Genomic DNA, 22,349 nt, shown 5'->3' with positions numbered 1-22,349 from the left:
AATGACTTGGGACTTGAATTGGACTTGAACCGGTTTACTTGAAAAGACTTGATATTTTACCCCAAATATAAAATTTAACATGCATATTATATAGAGATTGAAAATGTGAGGTCATTCACGGGTAGAACCGCAAAGGATTCTGGGAACTCGTGGCAAGCGGTACTAGCGCACGCAGGCTTTCAATTAAAATCAGTTAAACAGCGATAAAAAGAAACACAAAAATGTCAAGAAGCCGTTGTATTATTAACTGCAATAGCCGGTCGCATGACAGCCACGGGAAGCCGACGGGTAAAGAGATCGGTTGTTATCGGATTATGTCGTTGAAGAGAAATTGTTCGAGCCATGTTTCCGAAGTAACAAAGACGCGACGGATGGCCTGGATTGCAGCCATTCAAAGACCAAATATAACGTCCCAGAACACTCCAGCTCACAGGTTAGTCTGCTCCAAGCATTTACACGAAGGTCAGTGTTTTTTAGTAGTTAATACGTCATTTTCATAACATAATTAGTGATATAGGTTACAAGCAAGTCTGGCGCTGAACAGAAATTGTCGCGCTATGCTCCTTTATTTATTGTGCATAAATAGTGAATTGTCCTGACACAATATTATGAGGTGCCGTAAGGGACATTATTACTGAAACGCTCTCACACACACAACTGAAATTTTAGCTCTCACACACACAACTGAAACGCTCTCACACACACAACTGAAACGCTCTCACACACACAACTGAAACGCTCTCACACACACTACTGAAACGCTCTCACACACACAACTGAAACGCTCTCACACACACAACTGAAACGCTCTCACACACACAACTGAAACGCTCTCACACACACTACTGAAACGCTCTCACACACACTACTGAAATTTTAGCTCTCACACACACAACTGAAACGCTCTCACACACACAACTGAAACGCTCTCACACACACTACTGAAATTTTAGCTCTCACACACACTACTGAAACGCTCTCACACACACTACTGAAACGCTCTCACACACACGACTGAAATTTTAGCTCTCACACACACTACTGAAACGCTCTCACACACACTACTGAAACGCTCTCACACACACTACTGAAATTTTAGCTCTCACACACACAACTGAAACGCTCTCACACACACTACTGAAATTTTAGCTCTCACACACACAACTGAAACGCTCTCACACACACTACTGAAACGCTCTCACACACACTACTGAAATTTTAGCTCTCACACACACGACTGAAATTTTAGCTCTCACACACACTACTGAAACGCTCTCACACACACTACTGAAACGCTCTCACACACACTACTGAAATTTTAGCTCTCACACACACAACTGAAACGCTCTCGCACACACTACTGAAACGCTCTCACACACACTACTGAAATTTTAGCTCTCACACACACGACTGAAATTTTAGCTCTCACACACACTACTGAAACGCTCTCACACACACTACTGAAACGCTCTCACACACACTACTGAAATTTTAGCTCTCACACACACAACTGAAACGCTCTCACACACACTACTGAAACGCTCTCACACACACTACTGAAATTTTAGCTCTCACACACACTACTGAAACGCTCTCACACACACTACTGAAATTTTAGCTCTCACACACACTACTGAAACGCTCTCACACACACAACTGAAACGCTCTCACACACACTACTGAAACGCTCTCACACACACTACTGAAACGCTCTCACACACACTACTGAAATTTTAGCTCTCACACACACTACTGAAACGCTCTCACACACACTACTGAAACGCTCTCACACACACTACTGAAATTTTAGCTCTCACACACACTACTGAAATTTTAGCTCTCACACACACTACTGAAACGCTCTCACACACACTACTGAAATTTTAGCTCTCACACACACTACTGAAACGCTCTCACACACACAACTGAAACGCTCTCACACACACTACTGAAACGCTCTCACACACACTACTGAAACGCTCTCACACACACAACTGAAACGCTCTCACACACACTACTGAAATTTTAGCTCTCACACACACTACTGAAACGCTCTCACACACACTACTGAAACGCTCTCACACACACTACTGAAACGCTCTCACACACACAACTGAAATTTTAGCTCTCACACACACAACTGAAACGCTCTCACACACACTACTGAAACGCTCTCACACACACTACTGAAATTTTAGCTCTCACACACACTACTGAAACGCTCTCACACACACTACTGAAACGCTCTCACACACACTACTGAAACGCTCTCACACACACAACTGAAATTTTAGCTCTCACACACACAACTGAAACGCTCTCACACACACTACTGAAACGCTCTCACACACACTACTGAAATTTTAGCTCTCACACACACTACTGAAACGCTCTCACACACACGACTGAAATTTTAGCTCTCACACACACAACTGAAACGCTCTCACACACACAACTGAAACGCTCTCACACACACAACTGAAACGCTCTCACACACACTACTGAAATTTTAGCTCTCACACACACTACTGAAATTTTAGCTCTCACACACACTACTGAAACGCTCTCACACACACGACTGAAATTTTAGCTCTCACACACACTACTGAAACGCTCTCACACACACTACTGAAACGCTCTCACACACACTACTGAAATTTTAGCTCTCACACACACTACTGAAACGCTCTCACACACACAACTGAAACGCTCTCACACACACTACTGAAATGCTCTCACACACACAACTGAAACGCTCTCACACACACTACTGAAACGCTCTCACACACACTACTGAAACGCTCTCACACACACTACTGAAATTTTAGCTCTCACACACACTACTGAAACGCTCTCACACACACAACTGAAACGCTCTCACACACACTACTGAAACGCTCTCACACACACAACTGAAACGCTCTCACACACACTACTGAAACGCTCTCACACACACTACTGAAACGCTCTCACACACACTACTGAAAAACCAAGTCATTTCAGTTGAACAGGAAGGCATTTCAGTTAAACAGGAAGGTGTTTCAGTTGAACAGGAAGTTAATTCTTGACAAGGAAACTGAAGGAAAAAGTGTTAGATTTCAAACAAACCACTACACAGATGTCTACTCAGCAACCTGTTAGTTAGGGGTGGGTTTTTATAATCGATTTATTGATTAAAATCGATTCTGGCTTGGATAACGTGAAATCGATTCATTAAAATCCTGAATCGATTTTTTAATATAAATTTATTTTACCCGAAATGCCAGAATCTCTGGTGAAACCTCACAAAATTTCAACAACCACCAAACAGCTAAGACAGTAAATGAGAGCAGGTACACGGCTTCTGCACAAAGACGTAAACACACAGCGCGGACCCGCGGATCAGAATCAGTGAGATGTCGCCTTTCTCACCCGACAGCACGGACACGGTCGGGGCTGAAAGCCGACAGCTCGCTGACTCTGATCTGTCGGCAGGTCCGCGCTTTGTTTTCACGCCGTTTTTGCGCCGATTCTAAAGCTGTTAGTTTTATCTCTCTCCAAACAATATTGACTGAACCAGCAGCAAAAGGAGATCCAAACTGCGCTTCACATAAACATCGTCATGAATTCCTTCACTGTTTTGCTTCCACCACGATAAAATCGCACGTCATGCACAGCCCTCTCTTTCTCTCTCTCTGTACTTCAAGAACAGTTTCCCGTCTAAAAATCTGTTTTCTGTATTATTCGCTTGCTTGTTATGCACAAGTCTACTGTTGTTTACAGCGCAGTCGGCCGCTGTTTTTTTTTTTTCATTTTACATACTTCCGAAAAGAAAACCTAATTTCTGCCGTTCAATACTGAATAAATTTAAACTTTTTAAAATTATGCAAAATGCAAAACGTTAGCCGTGTCTCTAATAAAACCGCTGTAACGTCAGAGGTAACGTTCATATGGTTTTCTTTCGTTTTTGATGTACTGCAGAATATTTTTTTATAAAATCCCAGGCCAGGAAAACCACCTTCATGTTTTTATGTTTTATCTTCAGCTACTTTGACACAAAGGCATCTGCTGTGATGCTCACACCTTTGATAAAGTCTTGCGTGTGTCAGCTTCCTTTTTTTAAATACAAAAATATGTAAATGTACTGATCTGAATTATAATATTTCTGACTGTCAAAATTCCCCATAATCAAATTGAATTGAATTGAATCGAATCGTGGAACAAATCGATTCTGGACCTTAGTGAGACAGCTGCATTACTTAACAATATATTAGCCTCAGCATAAGTCAAAATTTTGAATAGCGGGAGACGTGCATTATCCTGGTTATTTTTTTGGCATATGTGTTTTTTGTCTTTTTTAGCAAAGAAAAATATCTTAAAATCATCAATAAAACCAGGGAGAGAAGGCTTAGCGTTCCTCCATTTAGCACAATGGATATGATATTTACTCAAAAGTATGATGATGTTAATAATGTCTGAGACATCCAATGCTAGATGATCCATATAAAAAAATTATGATGTAATTCAAACAGTGGCACATCATTAATATTTAGGGAAATCCATTTTTTTAAGTTGCACCAAATACATTGTGTGATAGGAAAAAAAAAGATGTTCTAGGGTTTCATTTTCATCAGTACAAAAAGAACACTGATCCACCTCAAAGCCAAATCTCTTTTTTTAGAAATTCTGCCACAGTATTAGTTTTGTTTAAAGTGTGTTTCTTTAACTTTAGGTAGAATAGGCTATTTCATAAATTTTTAGTATGCTTTATCCAGTGTATATGAAATAACTAAATTAGAACCATGCCATGTAACCATTCTGTTGTAACTATGAAATATTTTGTCTTTGAAGAAACTACTAACAAATTTCTTATTGCATTTTTATCAAACAGTTGACATTGCCCTAGCAATAAATTTGGGAGCACTGATGAGAAATTATTGTATATCATAAAAATTTTAATCAAATGAAGCAGAGGCAGTGGGACCAGTTCACAAAATTTGTTATATTCTCTTTGAGAACAGTTTAGACAATATTTTTCTGAAAAGTCTGTGTAACTTAGAATGACACCGTTATCATCCAACAAATCTGTTATGAATATAATATTTTTGTTCAAACCAGTTACTCTTGAAAATTGATTTTTGATTAAGTGTTATTACCCTATTATTCCATAAGGTTGAATTATGGGGAGAAGTTGTGGGTAAATCTCATTTTCCCAAAAATGCAACGTCTGTTTTGGAAAGTTTGATATCTTTATGGGGATTTTATTTGCCGCAAAATCACATTTCAAAATAAAGTCTAATCCTGTATACTATTTTATTAAACAAGAATCATGGGATGTGGAGCTAAGTAGAGTCTGGCTGTGACAGACAAGATTTTAACCATTTAATTCTAAGGGTGCCAACCATAAATTCCAATTCTGGAGTTTTGATACCACCTTTATTGTATCCCTTCACAAGCTGAGATCTTTCTATGTAATGGGTTTTATTCCTCCACAAAAATTCGAACACATTTCTATTTATGGTTTTCATGGTATTTATCGTTTTTTTATTTCTTATATTGTTTACGTGGCGCAAAAAAGGTTGGGGACTGCTGTACTAGCAGGTTGCTGAGTAGAAATCCTTGTAGTGTTTTGAAATATACCACTTTTTCCATCAGTTTCCTTGTCAGGAAACAACTTCCTGTTCAGCAGAAATGCCTCTGGTTTCAGTGGTGTGTGTGAGAGCGTTTCAGTAGTGTGTGTGAGAGCGTTTCAGTAGTGTGTGTGAGAGCGTTTCAGTAGTGTGTGTGAGAGCGTTTCAGTAGTGTGTGTGAGAGCGTTTCAGTAGTGTGTGTGTGAGAGCGTTTCAGTAGTGTGTGTGTGTGAGAGCGTTTCAGTAGTGTGTGTGTGTGAGAGCGTTTCAGTAGTGTGTGTGTGTGAGAGCGTTTCAGTAGTGTGTGTGTGAGAGCTAAAATTTCAGTAGTGTGTGTGTGAGAGCTAAAATTTCAGTAGTGTGTGTGAGAGCGTTTCAGTTGTGTGTGTGTGTGTGAGAGCGTTTCAGTTGTGTGTGTGTGTGTGAGAGCGTTTCAGTTGTGTGTGTGTGTGTGAGAGCGTTTCAGTTGTGTGTGTGTGTGTGAGAGCTAAAATTTCAGTAGTGTGTGTGTGAGAGCTAAAATTTCAGTAGTGTGTGTGTGAGAGCTAAAATTTCAGTAGTGTGTGTGTGTGTGAGAGCGTTTCAGTAGTGTGTGTGTGTGTGAGAGCGTTTCAGTAGTGTGTGTGTGTGTGTGAGAGCGTTTCAGTAGTGTGTGTGTGTGTGAGATCGTTTCAGTAGTGTGTGTGTGTGAGAGCTAAAATTTCAGTAGTGTGTGTGTGTGAGAGCTAAAATTTCAGTAGTGTGTGTGTGAGAGCTAAAATTTCAGTAGTGTGTGTGTGAGAGCGTTTCAGTAGTGTGTGTGAGAGCGTTTCAGTAATAATGTCCCTTACGGCACCTCATACAATATTGCGTTTCGCTTCTGTTATTATGGTACACTGACAAAAACATATACTTTTATTCACAGGATAAAACAGGTTTTTTGTATCACTAATTGCCCAGTGCGATTACAGACTGCGGTAAAGTGAGCCGTCATTTGTGAGCCGCGGTCAAGCCAGCCGCCTCCTATCCGCGCGGTGATTACAGCATACAATATTGTTGTCACTGCTACATTTCTGTAACGCTACCAGAAATTATTTCCACTACTAATTAATTACCGTTGAGCTCAAAGGTCCTATTAATAAACGGTTAAGGAATGTGTATTTATGACGACAATTTGTGAGACTGGTAAACTTATGATACGTACGATGGTCTTTCGTTCTACACGGTGCATTTCAAGGTCCTGCACCCATCCGTCGGTAAACTGTACCTGGGCTTGTTGCAGTGACCTGAAGTTACTAAACTTCATGAGTGTATGCACTCACTCCAAGAACCGTATAATTATAAATATGCATATAAATATGCTAAGATGAGATAGCTGACTTCATCTAACTAGCAAATGTTGTCCAGGCTACGTTGGTGATACAGTTTTTTTTTTAATGTGTATGATATTTTTGTCATGCGATTTTAAAGCTGGTCCTACAACCGCATCCAAGAATAACATGCAGCTTATCTCAGAACTGTCGGTGAAAATTATTCTTGGAGCTAGGTTTAATTGAGCTGCATTTTAAAGAGGTGCAATTTCACAATTTGTGTATATTTTCTAAGTTCACTATTTTGTCATGTGTTGAGAAAAACACAGATTTTAAAATTACATGGTCTAATATTTACATTTAGCATAACTGCAACATGCTTTTTTCGTTTTTTTTTTTTTTTAAAGACTCGAAAGGACTTGAAATTCAAAGTTTCAGACTTGTGACTTGACTCGGACTTTTACACCAGTGACTTGAGACTCGACTCTGACTTGCCTGACATTACTTGAGACTTGACTTGAGACTTGAGGATAAAGACTTGAGACTTACTTGAGACTTGCAAAACAATGACTTGGTCCCACCTCTGGCACATGCACTTCACTAATGGCTCACCCCCGATTAACTCAGTGCAATCTGCAACTCATTATCTGCTTCCTTGTACCAGATATTTGTTATTGTTTTTGTCCTCCTTTAGGTGCGGAGATAGCTTACTTATTAGTGAGAGCTCGGGATTATATGTACACAATAATCTGCTTTCTAACCTGTTCACACCAACAAATATCGCATTTCTCCCCGAGCATTAAACTTCATCTGGGATGTAGGGAGAAGGATATTATATAAATAACATAGTGCATGAACTTTGAGTTGTACTCATTCCTTCTTGAATGAAAACACCATCAACCCTACACAGGTCACAAGTCTGTCACACGATTACAACATAGAGCCAGACAGCCATTCACAATTACTGTCAGTTCAAAATCATCAATTAATCTAACATTCATGTGGGAGGAAGTACAGAGAGAACCTGCACAGGTTCTCTCTCTTGCAACAACAGGATATACATGCAAACTCTGCACAGAGTTTGCATGTATATCATCAGGGGGTCCCTTTGTCCCTCTGTGGGAGGTCACTCCCACTAGGTTTATATCTGGGACTCTCCACCATTTGACCTTAGAACTGAAGAAGCTTCTCGGATGAGAGGTGAAACGTCTTCAAGCGACTTAAAGAAGTCCAGACGCTTTTCTTTGCAAGCTCCTTTGACTACGATGACCTGGATGACTGAGAACCTTCACAGACACACAGAGAGGGAAGGTTAGCTGGTGGATTCAAACAAAGGACCGTCTTACTATTAGGAAATAGTGCTTCCCAGAATGGCCATAATCCACTTTTATTATCCACACCTTCAGTCACTTTTACCGTACGTCCAGTGTCAGCACTGCTCTGTTTGCATAGGTATTAAAACACTTCAGCTTGATAAACTAGCTGCCAGCAAATCCAAAGTAAATGGTGCAGAAAACATCATCAAAGCCACATTTTACATGTAGTACATTTTAACTGATTGGTCATATGTGACATTAAAAGAAAATAAACAATCTTATATTGTTAAATGAAAAATGCTTCTAAAACACAACTAACAATGCAAAACAGAAACAATAAATTGTCAGACTGATTTTTTTTTCAGTCTCTCCTCTGCAGTTTAGTGTTTCTAAATTAAAGCTCATCAGGTGGCTATGGCAACAAAGTGCTCTATTTCTAGTTGTTTTCACTGTCGATGTTTTTCCCCCAGTGGTTATCTTTAGGTGCAAGTTTCTGTGGGTTGTTCGTCTTCACATCCTTTGAATGAATGACAGACCAATCTCTGTAGAGTCACTCGCGTTGGCAGGAGAAAAAAAACACACAAAAAAAGACATCGGATTTCCTGGTTCGGTTGTTTACTTGCAGGCAAGAAGAGGTTGCACAGATACGATTAGTCAGCTTATATCAGGTGCAGCGTCCATGTCCACATCTTTCAGAGTTAGTAACAAAAGCTTTCGTTTGTAAATTTGTATCCTCAGAGCCGTGTCCGATCACATCCTTATTAGTATCAGTGTGCTTGTTTTCTGAAACCGCAGAACATATGTAACTGTTCTCAAGGGCTAAGTAGTAATAATTATGACACATAAACTGATATCAGCACGTTATCAGTTGGTTAAGAAACATGTTTCTGATTACATGCATTTGTTGAATGCAGTGGGAAACAATATTCAAACTGACTGCTTTCTCAGGTTCTCCTCAGGGTCCAACTAAAGAATGTCGTGCACGTCATGAACACAACTTCACAGGTTTAGCCAGTCAGCCAGCCTCCGGAACAAAATTGTTGCTGTTCTTCTCTCCTGCTTGACCGGTTAAAGAGGCTGTGCGCTAACAAGCACCCCTCCCCACCCATCTACATGAACTCCACTGACCCAGGGCCTAGACGCAGAAGGATATCAACATGTCTGTCCCCAAACATGATCCAGGTACATGGTTGCCTGCCAGGGATCAAGGGTCACGTCAATAAAATATGACTCTGATTCTGACATGTGGGGCTAGGGGGAAGCATTCACTTCTGTTGAACTAACCACATGCACTTGAATTTGGGCTGTTGCATGCACAAGTGAACAAAGTCTTGCAAGATCAGTGTCTGCAACGCAATGAGCCTTTTTTCTATTGGTGGTTTTTTGGTTTGTAAAAAAAAACAAAACAAAAAAACAAAACCTCAAAATGATCAAATTTGTTGTTAAATTTGTCTACGGTGAAGCAAAGAGGCATAGAAATTCTTGACTGTTAGAAGAACAGCACAAATCTTAATGCTACTTTCCAGCAGCTCTCGAAGTGCGCGCTGCAAACAAACCATGCAACACTGAACACATAAAGTCCAAGCACAGTGACCTTTGAGCTGCTTTCATGCACTCTGCAGAGACTTACTGACAAGTACATATTTAAAGTGCTGGTGGTATGCGTGAAAATGACTGAACTTCAAGAGACCCAGGTGCACTGAGTAAACTGGGCCAAGCTGCTAATAACGTGTTGTCCCGTAAAGATAAGGAGAAGCCAGCAGTTTACAGAACGGGTCATATTTTTCTGGGAGTATCCTGTAAATTTGTACTTTCAGGTAATAAATTGAAAGAGAGTGGCTGATAGTTTCAGGTGAAAATAAACAAGACAGACACCTAAAAAACATTCATCCAACTTTAGAAGGAGGATTAATAATTCAAGTCCTTTTCTTTTTATTTAAATAAAGCAAAAATAAAAACATGAAAGAGCCTGATTTGAGCAGGCAGCACTTTGGCATGCATGTAAGTTTTGAATGATAAAACCACCTGTTGCAGCAGTAAGAAGAAACAAACTTTGTAGACTGACTTGGAATCAGATTGGCAATATTTTGTCCGTTTCTGTCAACTTTTATGAGGAGGTGGTGACAGAATCTTTTAAAAAGTCCCTGCTTAGTTTTGCTTTTATTTTTGTTTTGGTTATTGTAACTGTGCCCAACCTCGTTTCATGTTGGCCAAAGCTGGAGCTTTTTGTCGTTGTTTACAGGTGCACAGATAATTTGAGCATTGAAAGGAATTCAGAGCATTGCTGTTCTATCTCAGTTCACTTGAGCATCGGATCAGTAATGAATTTACAAACAAGGCAACATATGTTACATCACCCAAGTTAATTAACTGTAACCAATCATTAACATTGAGATCCATTTAGAGGCAACACTGCACAAAGAGTTCCTGAGAGCGACTGCAAACAGGCCAATTTCGCAATGTTCTTCAACACCGGCAAAAGTATAAATCGCGTTATTTGGAACATGTCGTTGGACTCGGGTCATTCGAGGACAGTGAGTCGTGTTCCTCGTGGTCCAACCTCGAATTAAACGCTTGGAGGGGATTCATGAATGGTGGCTTTGTTGAGCTAAGCCAAAAATGCATCCTCAGTTGTAAGTGGTTAAAACGATTGTAAATAAAGATGATGACCTTTCCCCACCTCTGTGCATTAAAGTCATGTGGAAAAATAAGGGCGTCTCATGGGAATTGTTGAAACAGTGCCTGAGTGAAAGGGCACAATGGTGGACACAGGAGAAACTGGCTTTTTTCCATAATTTATTCAATAGAAACATCAACAATGTCAGATTTATCTCTGAGAACAAAAAGTGAAGCACTTCTTTGGAGACAGAATCTAGCGAAATATCTTGTCCACCACTCCTCGTTATTGGCTCGCTGAAATGTTTGGGGGTTTTCTTCCATCTGCTATCTGTTCACAATGTCTCCACATTTCAGTGGCAATTGAATGTGGCTTTGACTGCACTGTTACCTAACCCTCCTCTTGGTGAATTTGCGACTGTTCATTATCATTATCACGTAAGAAGGTCCACGTCATTGCTTATGTTCAACGTGCATTTTTTCTAAGCAGTTATGTTGCATACTACAGAAATAACAGATAAGTTGAATGCAAGCTGGCGAACATCCCAGGTTCAAACCAAGCCCAGACCATAATATACCCACCACCGTGTTTCATAGTTGATATGAGAGCCTTCTCCCGAGAAACTGCCTACTGCCTAGTGACTCATCACTCCAGAAAATGTTACTAAAATCCAAAAAAGCCTGCTCTTAGTCCCTGTTTAATTTTTGGATTTCATAAACACAATGCTGTGTATTGTAAAGCACTTGCTGTGAATAGCATCCCATAAGCAAATTTTGCCTCTTTGCTTGTTACGTTCGTATTCTCGTGTTCATTTTGCTCTAAAGTTTGTAGTTAAAAAAGTTTTCTCGTGACTCGTGACACCTGGCATGCAGGTCAAACTCTTGATATCTGCAGGCAAATGCACTTTGACACCAACGGCTGCAAGAAGTTCTAGAGACTTCTCTTTTGCATCTTTTGCTGTGTGCTTCCCTGTAGTTGCAGACAGCCCTGGTCAAATTTTTAGTTGCATGAAATCTTCCCACACTTCACTCAATTGTCTTCAAAGCGGAAAATTTTTTATAAACAATATGGAGGTTTTTTTAAACCTCTCGTCCAACTCAAAACATCCAAAACTGTTTTACTAAAGGCCCTAAAGACCCTTTAAAAATGCCCTTAAAAACTATATCAAAATTCTAATTTCCTTTGGCATTTCTTTGAGTGTATTTACTTTATGTACGAATACTGTGGACAAGTGTTTGCTTGCTGAACTATGTTTAAAAAGGCCAGGGGCATTTGTTTTGCACATGACTACGGTGTATGCAGAGTACTATCACTTTGAGGACAGCACACACTGCCCAGAGTGATTATCAAGCTGTCCTCTTCTGTCCTTATCTTTGAAATCTTTAATTTATTTTCATTGTTTTGAATTATTTTGTAGCCCTATTCTGAGCAAGCACCGTCTAAATGAAGGTGTTTGTAGTGACACACTGAGTGGAAAACTGCAGACGTTGATCAGTAGCCAATTTATAGTCAGTAAAAGAACAAAGCAGCTTCAATGAAGTCATAGCTGAACACAGTCTACCTTGATATGGAATGCGAGGCAATAAATGCACCGAGTCAATATAAACACAGATTGCAACACTCTGCTTCTCAGTGCCTGTTATCTGTGGAAAAGTACCAGAGTACACGGTGTCAGTGTGGCTGATTCCCCTGTTGTTTTACAGCAAAGCCTCTGGGAGGATGACGGGGGGGAAGGGCTGCACAGAAACAAGAGGTGGTGTATGTGCATTTCAGTGTGTGGCTGTGTGTGTGTGCGCGCACTTGTGAGTGTCCGTGTGTGCGTGGAAGGTTGCGTGTGTGGGAGAGGGAGGGAAGGGTTTTTTTTATGTGAACCTAAGTGCCTCACCGGCAGTTTTGCTTTGAAAACATTGACAATAGGGCGGTTAGGAAAATTTGGATGAGGAAAATGAATGAGGAACGATGTCTTTCACTTAAACAATTAGGCTCCCTCTAGAGACAGGACAAGAGGAGGGGACGTTTATTTAATGGGCAGCTCCCAAAGGTGAAAAATTTGCAGTTATGAAACTTTTTTTTTATTTCCAAAGCTGGGTGATATAACTGCCTGACAATAAAATGTAAGATAATTGCTGAGAAAGTAAATACTCAGAGTAGTTTAGCTTTAACCTGAACGCTACTCCAACAGAGGTCGATCATCTTGTTAATAATTTCACCTCCTCACTACGTATGACTTTGGATACTGTAGCTCCGGTGAAAACTAAGGCCTCAAATCAGAAGTACCTGACTCCATGGTATAATTCTCAAACACATAGCCTAAAGCAGATGACTCATAAGCTGGAGAGGAAATGGCGTGTCACAAATTTAGAGGATCATCATTTAGCCTGGAGAAATAGTTTGTTGCTTTATAAGAAAGCCCTCCGCAAAGCCAGAACATTTTACTATTCATCACTGATTGAAGAAAATAACTTCAGGTTTCTCTTCAGCACTGTAGCCAGGCTGACAAAAGTCTGTTGAGCCAACCATCCCTTTAAAATAAACAAATCAAATTTTAATAATTAGAGAAAAAGTTAACCCTAATCATCTCACATATGTAATATTATCTACAGCTACTTTCAGTACCATTGATATTCATTTAGACTCTTTTTTTCCAATTGATCTTTCTGAGTTAACTTCAATAATTACTTCCTCCAAACCATCAACGTGTCTTTTAGACCCCATCCCTACAAAACTGCTCAAAGAAGTTCTGCCATTAATTAAATCTTCGATCTTAAATATGATCAACCTATCTCTAATAATCGGCTATGTACCACAGGCCTTCAAGCTGGCTGTAGTTAAACCTTTACTCAAAAAGCCTCTCTAGACCCAGCATTAGAGCGATTAGAACATGCTGTAGGTATTACAGGTACTGTGCTGCAGTGGTTTGTATCATATCTATCTAATAGACTCCAATTTGTACATGTAAATGGAGAGTCCTCTTCACACACTGAGGTTAATTATGGAGTTCCACAGGGTTCAGTGCTAGGACCAATTCTGTTTACACTATACATGCTTCCCTTAGGCAGCATCATTAGAAGACAGTATACATTTTCACTGCTATGCAGATGACACCCAGCTCTATCTATCTACAGGGAGTGCAGAATTATTAGGCAAGTTGTATTTTTGAGGAATAATTTTATTATTGAACAACAACCATGTTCTCAATGAACCCAAAAAACTCATTAATATCAAAGCTGAATGTTTTTGGAAGTAGTTTTTAGTTTGTTTTTAGTTTTAGCTATTTTAGGGGGATATCTGTGTGTGCAGGTGACTATTACTGTGCATAATTATTAGGCAACTTAACAAAAAACAAATATATACCCATTTCAATTATTTATTTTTACCAGTGAAACCAATATAACATCTCCAAATTCACAAATATACATTTCTGACATTCAAAAACAAAACAAGAACAAATCAGTGACCAATATAGCCACCTTTCTTTGCAAGGACACTCAAAAGCCTGCCATCCATGGATTCTGTCAGTGTTTTGATCTGTTCACCATCAACATTGCGTGCAGCAGCAACCACAGCCTCCCAGACACTGTTCAGAGAGGTGTACTGTTTTCCCTCCTTGTAAATCTCACATTTGATGATGGACCACAGGTTCTCAATGGGGTTCAGATCAGGTGAACAAGGAGGCCATGTCATTCGTTTTTCTTCTTTTATACCCTTTCTTGCCAGCCACGCTGTGGAGTACTTGGACGCGTGATGGAGCATTGTCCTGCATGAAAATCATGTTTTTCTTGAAGGATGCAGACTTCTTCCTGTACCACTGCTTGAAGAAGGTGTCTTCCAGAAACTGGCAGTAGGACTGGGAGTTGAGCTTGACTCCATCCTCAACCCGAAAAGGCCCCACAAGCTCATCTTTGATGATACCAGCCCAAACCAGTACTCCACCTCCACCTTGCTGGCGTCTGAGTCGGACTGGAGCTCTCTGCCCTTTACCAATCCAGCCACGGGCCCATCCATCTGGCCCATCAAGACTCACTCTCATTTCATCAGTCCATAAAACCTTAGAAAAACCAGTCTTGAGATATTTCTTGGCCCAGTCTTGACGTTTCAGCTTGTGTGTCTTGTTCAGTGGTGGTCGTCTTTCAGCCTTTCTTACCTTGGCCATGTCTCTGAGTATTGCACACCTTGTGCTTTTGGGCACTCCAGTGATGTTGCAGCTCTGAAATATGGCCAAACTGGTGGCAAGTGGCATCTTGGCAGCTGCACGCTTGACTTTTCTCAGTTCATGGGCAGTTATTTTGCACCTTGGTTTTTCCACACACTTCTTGCGACCCTGTTGACTATTTTGAACGAAACGCTTGATTGTTCGATGATCACGCTTCAGAAGCTTTGCAATTTTGAGACTGCTGCATCCCTCTGCAAGATATCTCACTATTTTTGACTTTTCTGAGCCTGTCAAGTCCTTCTTTTGACCCATTTTGCCAAAGGAAAGGACGTTGCCTAATAATTATGCACACCTGATATAGGGTGTTGATGTCATTAGACCACACCCCTTCTCATTACAGAGATGCACATCACCTAATATGCTTAATTGGTAGTAGGCTTTCGAGCCTATACAGCTTGGAGTAAGACAACATGCATGAAGAGGATGATGTGGACAAAATACTCATTTGCCTAATAATTCTGCACTCCCTGTATGAAGCCAGATAACACACATCATTTACTTAAACTGCAGGAATGTGTTAAAGACATAAAGACCTGGATGGCTGCTAACTTTCTGCTTCTTAATTCAGATCAAACTGAGGTTATTGTACTCGGCCCTGAAAATCTTAGAAATATGGTATCTAAGCAGATTCTTACTCTGGGTGGCATTACCTTGGCCTCCAGTAACGCTGTGAGGAACCTTGGAGTCATTTTTGACCAGGACATGTCCTTCAATGCACATATTAAACAAATATGTAAGACTGCTTTCTTCCATTTGTGAAACATCTCTAAGGTTAGAAATATTCTGTCTCAGAGTGATGCTGAAAAACTAGTTCATGCGTTTATTACTTCCAGGCTGGACTACTGTAATTCATTGTTATCAGGATGTCCAAAAAAACTCACTGAAAAGCCTTCAGCTAATCCAAAATGCTGCAGCAAGAGTGCTGACAGGGACTAGAAAGAGAGAGCATATTTCTCCTGTTTTGGCTTCCATTCATTGGCTTCCTGTTAAATCCAGAATTGAATTCAAAATCCTGCTCCTCACATACAAGGCCTTAAATAATCAGGCCCCATCTTATCATAAGGACCTTGTAGTACCATATCACCCTATTAGAGCACTTCGCTCTCGCTCTGCAGGCCTACTTGTTGTTCCTAGAGTATTTAACAGTAGAATGGGAGGCAGAGCCTTCAGTTTTCAGGCCCCTCTTCTGTGGAACCAGCTTCCAGTTTGGATTCTGGAGACAGACACTATCTCTACTTTTAAGATTAGGCTTAAAACTTTCCTTTTTGCTAAAGCATATAGTTAGGGTTGGACCAGGTGACCCTTAATCCTCCCTTAGTTATGCTGCAATAGATGTAGGCTACTGGGGGATTCCCATGATGCATTGAGTTTCTCCTTTCAGTCACCTTTCTCACTCACTATGTGTTAATAGGCATCTCTGCATTGAATCATATCTGTTATTAACCTCTGTCTCTCTTCCACAGCATGTCTTCATCCTGTTTTTCAACTCTCACCCCAACCAGTCGCAGCAGCCCCTCCCTGAGCCTGGTTCTGCCGGAGGTTTCTTCCTATTAAAAGGGAGTTTTTCCTTCCCACTATCGCCAAAGTGCTTTCTCATAAGGGGTCATATGATTGTTGGGTTTTTCTCTGAATCTATTATTGTACGATCTACTGTACAATATTGAAGCGACTTGAGGAGACTGTTGTTGTGATTTGGCGCTATATAAATAAAACTGAATTAAAATCTCGGCCACCATATAATTATCAGCCGGTCTTTAAGGATCCTCAGAGTGACTCCTTTAGGCTAGCTAGCTGTTGTTATTTTTAGCTGTAGTAAATGATTCATTTTCCTCCACAAGAGCTAAGAAACACTTTTCCTTTCCTGTATAATATTTTGCATTTTGATGTTTGTCACGGTGGCACGGTGGTTAGCACTGTTGCCGCACAGCAAGAAGGTCCTGAGTTCAATTCCACCATCAGGCTGGGGTCTTTCTGTGTGGAGTTTGCATGTTCTCCCCGTGTTTGCGTGGGTTCCTTCCGGGTACTCCGGCTTCCTCCCACCATCCAAAGACATGCAGCTTGTGGGGATAGGTTAATCGGATAATCCAAATTGCCACTAGGTGTGAATGTGTGAGTGAATGAGAGTGTGAATGGTTGTCTGTCCCTGTGTGTTGGCCCTGTGACAGACTGGCGACCTGTCCAGGGTGTACCCTGCCTCTCGTCCTATGGCAGCTGGGATAGGCTCCAGCGACCCTGAAATGGATAAGCGAATGGATGGATGTTTGTCAGGTCTTCTCAATCCAAAAATTCTAAATAATGTACTAAATTGTTTAAGTGAAGCTTGGCCCCTCAGCCATTTTGCTAGCTTAACTACAAGCAAAGCTAGCATCTTTTTTTATATAGTAACAACCTTTTGAAACCACCTATTATAAACCAGGCAAAGACCCCACAATCCAGGTAAAACCCAGACCCCTATGAGCAAGCACTTGGAGACAGTGGGAAGGAAAAACTCCCCTTTAACAGGAAGAAACCTCTGGCAGAAGGCTAAGGGAGAGGCAGCCATCTGCCACGACCGGTTGGGGTTGAGGGGAGGAAGACAGGACAGAAGACACAGTGTGGGCGAAAACCAGAAATTAATAAACAGCTTAATTAAAACACAGGCCTGAGGCGCTCTTTTGCTTTGCTCATATATAGCAGAGACACGTACAACTAATTGATCTTATTCTGAATATCATCATGTTCACCACTAGTATATAGTCATGAAAAAACTTGCTTCTAAACACTAAACAACCGAATGATACTAAATATATATTTATATATATGTGTGTCTATGTGCTACATACAAACCTGTTAAGCTACCAGTATTACATCCAGTCATGAATGCACAGATTGCTGAGTATTTTCAGTGTGGCTTCAAAAACGATGAAATCCTTGTGTTATTAGCTGAATCAAATGCCGTTATTATCATCAAACGAAAAGCGCCAATTTTTTACGATCCGGTTTTTGAGTGCGCGTTACTCGTTTCTCGGCGCCATATGCTTCCGGGTAACAAGAAAGTGACCTCATTCACCTATTATAAATTATGGATACTTGTTTATTTGTTTTTTTCAGTGGCTGAAAAAGGCTTCCATATACATAAATAATTACCAACGCTCACAAAATATTTAACATTAAAAATACAGTTTTAGATTAAATTTAGCAGTACTTGCTCTGGGGTTCACTCAGTCCTGAGCACCTGAAAATATCTTCAGGTTTACTGGAATGACCTGTTGTCTGATATTCAAACACTTTGTTTCCTATTCTTTTTCCTTATTCACTAGTGACTATAACAAAACTGTTGCAAATCCAAATGTCAGTGACCGTTAAGTTACGTACACGTGACGGACACTGAACATGCGAAACAAATGCACACAGATTTTTAGGGACAAGATGAAATTAATATGATTTGTAAAGCAAAAGAATTTGAATTCATAATAAATATTTATTTTTTAAAATGAAAGATGTTAATACCTGTGATGATGTTCGTGTTATATTTTATTCACCCGTTAAGCAGGAGACAGGGCGCATACAGACAAACACAATCATTATGACAAGATAACAAAATGGTTAATTATTTGCATTCCAAAACTAAAGCATTACACAAAAAAATCAAACCTGAGATACTACGACATGAGATTGTTACCAGTTATCACCAGCTGCCCCCGAATGATTTGTAGCGCATCCCTTCAAACGATGTCCTGTTACGCCCCTATAAATAAAGTTAGGACTCATTTAAAGGAGTAATAAAAAACCCTGTGTATGCAATCCATGTTTGTGTAAGCCTGTTATTCTGGTTTTATACATGTCACACATCTTTTCACTGCCCCTTATCTGCTTGTTACTGTAGCAACAAGGAAATGCCAGTAGTTACCCAACCAGCTGGATGGACATAAAAAGCATAGCTTCTTGTTTGAGTTAAGAAGATATATTTTTGTACAAAGAAAAATAACAATGCCATGAAAACATTTGTCTTTATTGTAATCACTGTGATTAAAGTAAACGACGCTCTCTTCTTACTGTCATCATGTGTTCCCTTTTTTTCTGTTTCCCCAACAAACCATTTTGCCCGCTGAAAGGTAACAACCTGTTTGATGTGTCTTCTGCTTTCCCAGATATTATTTTGGAAACACAACAACTCAAAACTAAGTGGACAGTTGTGTGAATGTAAACAGTGGCTCTGGATTACGTTTGGAGATACAGTACTGTGAAAAAACCCCAGAGAAATTAGTGCACCAATTTATTTTAACACACAAAACACATGGATATACAGCAAAAAAGGCAAAAGCAGATACATTTCCAACAAGCTTGAAAGTCAATAACTGGTGTGACCACCTTTATTCTCCAACACATCCTGAGCTCTCTTAAGCAGTTTTCTTATTGTTTCTTTAAGTAGTCTTCAGGAATAGTTCTCCAGGCTTCCTGATGGACATTCCAAGCTCTTGAGAATTGGATGCTTTCAGAGATGATGTGCCAAGGTGAATAAAAATTGGCAGTTTCCTGTGTTCATAATTCCATCAGTTTTAACAAGTTCCCCAGCATCCCTGGCTGAAATGCAGCCCAAAACCATGACAGATCCTCCACTTGGTTTAAAGATGTCTGTACCTCTCTCCTGACCTTCCCTGAACATACTGATGATGGTTTCTATTTTTGAAATTTGGTTTCATTACTCCTTTAGACTTGTTGGTGCTGATTTTCAGTCCAGTTCTTGAGTAATTTGGCATACCTCAGCCTTTTCTCCCTGTCTTCCTGACAGACACACTTCCACTGAGACCTTTACAGAGGCTTCAGTGAACAGTAGATGTGTCAGCCAGAGGACCAGATGCATCTTTCAGGTTCTGTTTCAGGTCTTTGTGGGATGGTTTTTCTAGTTTTTGTTTTCTTAACTTTGAGACACTGTTCCTCTGCTGTAGCTCAGTTAGCTCAAGGTTTTAAGGACTCCATGCCTAAATATCACCAGTTGTCAGCTAATGGTTCTTTGGGAATCAGTTCACGGTGCTTTGGTTGGTACGTCTAACAAAAGGCATAGAGATGTAAAATAGGGTCTTTGCTAAAATTGTTGTTATGTGTAGACACAACACTGGTTCATCCACTGAGTAAGGTGTGGGGGGCGGGGTTGGCTTGAATGATTCATCAATAATCACATAAACAAACAGAAAATCAAGTAATCAAGTAATCAAGGACTGAACTGAAAAGGAGTGAAAAATCAGCCAATGTCCAAAGAGAAATGTTGAAACATTGCTCAAGCCCGCTTTGAAGAAAAATTTAAAGAAATAAGCAGTGGCTCAAGACTCGCACAGTACTGTAAAACGTAAAATTCTCTTGGATTCGGTAAAACCGTTGCAGCTTTTATTTTAATATTCAAGAAGGATCATATAGCAGGTGAGTGCGATTAAGTTCTACATTTATGGACTTGTTCATGTGTTTCCTTATTTGGAGTTTTGTTAAGAAAAAAAATCTAACACGAGGCCATTCTTACATTTAATATCAAGTAAAACCTGTAATACTTTAATCAAAATGTTTCACGTGACACCAAGTAGTTGATAGTAGCAGCCTATATCTTATCCAGTGAATCTGTAGTTTGCAGTTGTGCTATAATGGACTGTATCGGGTGTAAACCTGAATACTTTTCATCATGCACTTTGTTCCAGAATCCACCTCAAACACAACACACCACCTGCACAATTTATTCACTTCCTTTGGGGGAAAACTTGAACGGTAAAAGCTTTTCAAAGGATGGATTGTATTCCTCTGCATGATATTGTTGAGACGTTTTTGTTGTACCGGCTCCCTGAGCAGTTCAGCTGGGTGTAAATGAACACACCCATATTTGTGTGGAGCTGAGCGGTGGCCTCCTTTGAGACGTGCAGCAGTTTGTCTTCAGTGATTCATTCATATAAAATATTTACTCCAGTTCAGATGGAAAATTTTGCTTCAGAGTTTTTTCATGGATTAATATCATGTCCTGGTAACGTTAAAATTATCCAATATGATGTAAAATTTTATATATTATTATATTACTGTGATAGATTTCATATAGATGAAGCTGGGAGATAAGACTTAGGAGCTGATGTTGTTGCAGTCTGAACTCCAGCTGCACGGACACTGAGGGTCCTTTCATGTGACCAACAAATTGATTAACAGTTAATAGATGTAATGTATGAATTAGATACAATTACTCATGACCTCTAAAGACACAAGAGGTTCATCGCATTTCACGCTGTTGAGTCAGTGAAAAAGTATCATCCTTCATGGGAGTTATTGCAGTTGGCTGATAATACCAATGAAAAACGTGCAGTGGGAACGCAAAGCTTTGAAGATATTTACACAGGTTATGCAGCTCATATTTCACTTCATTGTGAAACTGACATACCAGCATTACAACAAGTTTTTGTTTATTTTCAAAGAACTGCATGAAAATTGTTAAGGCCACCAGGAGAACTACTGCACCACACTACACAAGTCCTAAAATTTTACAGAACACTATTTGTTTTGTATACTTTACTCCAAGTGATCAAAGATTGTACGATGGTGTAGCCAAATTTAAATATTCACATATTACTAGTTTGACTCGCCAAACTTAAATAACATATTAGAAATTTAGAGCAAACACACCAAAACTATGTTGCAGCATTTCTTTGTTGTTTTCCCTTCTGCTTTTGGTTTAAATCTCAGTGAAAGAGCCGCAGTGATATAAGATAGAGCTCAGCGCTCTGCAGCTTAAGAGAACACCTGCAAATGACAAACAATCTTCAGCTGCTTGACAGCTGTAAGACAAAACCAACAAATACACAAAGGTACTGAAACTAGCACTGACAACAATGGAAATGTTTCCAGGAAACAAACAGACTATTGCTGTGTGACTTTTGTGATGTTGGAAACCGTTAGGAACCCCGGCTGGGTTCATGTTTTTTGTGTACTATAGACACATTTCCATTGTCATCTTTGCCCCTTCAGTGACATTTGTTTTGTAAGTAATTGCAATGCTTGTGTTATCATATTGATGACATGAAAACAAGGTACAGTATGTTGAGATTTCCTAATTACCATAAATCTGATTTCGTTTTCAGGTGAGTGTGGTGCAGTTGACTGAGGGACTGGATTTTTCATTGGATGTTTTTTGGTTGTTGTTGTTGTTGTTGTATTCTTTAGGTGTGCAGGAAAACTATAGCAGACCAGCAGGAAATGAGCTAAATATATAAAGTACACATCGAACAAACATGTGACCTTGAAATGCAAGTGCACATTGGACCGTCAAGTGTATGTCAGACATGATTAGCAAGTCACAAC

Source organism: Diplotaxodon limnothrissa, linkage group LG18, assembly GCF_057381915.1.
Source record: "Diplotaxodon limnothrissa isolate DT_005_m linkage group LG18, D_limnothrissa_male_GT1.1, whole genome shotgun sequence".
NCBI classification, from domain to species: Eukaryota; Metazoa; Chordata; class Actinopteri; order Cichliformes; family Cichlidae; genus Diplotaxodon; species Diplotaxodon limnothrissa.
This window is presented reverse-complemented; position numbering follows the sequence as displayed.